General features: G+C 40.5%; 1 non-coding gene across 1 annotated transcript; it reads left to right on the plus strand.

The window, feature by feature from the left end:
- Nucleotides 1-1,781: 1,781 nt before the first annotated feature.
- Nucleotides 1,782-1,885, plus strand: LOC150064441 (U6 spliceosomal RNA). Its single transcript, XR_016535367.1, has one exon. It is a non-coding gene; the product is annotated as a U6 spliceosomal RNA (small nuclear RNA).
- Nucleotides 1,886-2,207: the final 322 nt, after the last annotated feature.

Consider the following 2,207-nt stretch of genomic DNA (forward strand, 5'->3'; position numbering starts at 1 on the left):
TTGTGGTTCAGAGTAAGATGGGGATCCCTCAAGAAACGGTCTGGATTTCAAATGATTTCTCCTGAACCAAAAGTTAAGATGAAGACCCAATCTACAGTAAATGGTGTTACGCCAGCAGCAGCAAGTTCTTTGTTTTGTTCATGTACTAGAGTCATTGTACAGTAGGCCACCGTTGGAGGAGGCTAGTGATACAATCTTTCTGTACTATATTTGCAAGTATTTTCTTTTCCTTTTTTATGTGTGAGGGACGAGGGGAAGGGGGTCTTACCAGGCTGTCCACGCTGGTTTTGAATGCCTGGGCTCAAGTGAACTTCCTGGCCTAGCCCCGATGCCAGCTATCTGCAAATCTTACAAGTCCATAAGTACAAAACAAAAATCTATTTCTACTTTCCAAAGAAAGATGATATCTCACTCAAGGAGAACTTTGCATAAGAGATGTAACAATATTCCACAAGAAAAGTACTCACTGCCTTACGTACATAACCGTAACTCCTTCCATACATCACCCTGACAATAAAATTAAATTATAAAAAAAGAACATTTCAATGGCTTTTTGGCTGACTATTGACATCCAGCCTAGAAAAGCAACTGAGGAGGATAGGTGAGGTCCCGGGTTGGATTCCAAGGAGACAGTGTCAGAGGAGAGCTTGATAGTCCAGGTTCATCTCTCATCTCTTTTCCAGAAATGGTCAGTCCTAGGGTTCCCTTACCGGCTTGTATGTCACTACCTTCTTCATGATCTTTGTGTGGGTTAAAGTGGGGGGGAAAAGAGTGAGGGAGAAATGAAAAAGAGAAGAAAGGCCTCCTCCCCCTCCCCCTCTCCCCTCTCCTCCTCCTCCTCTTCTTCCTCTTCTTCCTCTCCTCCTCCTCCTCCTCTTCCTCTTCTTCCTCTTCTTCCTCTCCTCCTCCTCCTCCTCCTCCTCCTCCTCCTCCTCCTCCTCCTCCTCCTCCTCCTCCTCCTCCTCCTCCTCCTTCTTCTTCTTCTTCTTCTTCTTCTTCTTCTTCTTCTTCTTTTTTACCTTCATTGCTTTTTGAATAGGGTCTTGCAGGTATACCAAAGACACTATGGGTCACAAACTGCTTATTTATATTTTCCATGACAGGCATGAAACGCTACACCCAGATTTTGGTTGAAATGCCTGAAACTGACCTCAAACTGTGATCCTCACAGTCTCTACTGTTCACCTAGCTACGATAATAAACATGAGCTTCCTATATCTGGCCCTCTTCCTCTTCTTTATTATCACTAGGAATATAATTCCATTATGAACAGCTCCCTCTCATGACCTCATCTCAACTCAATTACCTTCTAACGTCCCCAGCTCCAAGTACTGTCACATAGGAAGTTAGGGCTTTAACAGATTTTAAAGCACTTACGACTAGAGTGAATATAACATTCTCATGAGGAGAGCATTGTGATGAAAATGATGTTCTTTATGTTTCCTTTTATAATAACATTGATCAAGTATCTCAGTAGGCAGAAGTCTTCTTCATTCAGTTTCTAGTATAGAATTGGGCTTATAAGTGAATACTCAAAGATGACAGTAGACCACTGTGTGGAAAATTTAACTGTGCAACTTGTGGGCAGAGACAGGAGAGAGAAAATGGTGGAAAGCCAAGGAAGGATTAACACTGTCCAAAAAGAAGAAATGTACAGACTTATGAAGTGGTAAACTCTCTGTGCAACCCCTTAATAATAACAACAAAATCATATTTTTAAAATGCCAGTGGAGTAAATGATTCTAGATTGTATTTCATGTTCCCATTAAAAAACACATGCAGTGCTTCTTCAGCAGCACACATACTGAAATTGAAACAATACAGAGATTAGCATGGCCCCTTAGACAAGGATGACACACAAATTGGTGAAGAAAAAAAACACATGCATTGTGAACTTTGATGAGTTCTTTTATTAACCCCTACTTTATTTCCACTGTACATACCTGGTAGCCTCAGATTTTGAGAGTAAAAAGTCACAGCTTAGCTATAGAGATAAGCATGCAGGAATTTTCCATACTAACTTGCATATACAATGTCTTAAATCTTACTGGAAGTTTGGTTTCAAAGCAAAGGCATTGCAAATGGGCCATATAGCAAAAATTAGCATTAAAAACTTTTTTTTAGGAAATCATCACATGGGGTAAATAGAAAACAGTATTTCTTCCAACACTGACTGCTCAGTCCTTCCCTCTTCATAATTTCAATTA

Source organism: Megascapheus bottae, chromosome 4 (genome assembly GCF_031878675.1).
Source record: "Megascapheus bottae isolate mThoBot1 chromosome 4, mThoBot2.hap1, whole genome shotgun sequence".
In the NCBI taxonomy this organism is placed as follows: domain Eukaryota; kingdom Metazoa; phylum Chordata; class Mammalia; order Rodentia; family Geomyidae; genus Megascapheus; species Megascapheus bottae.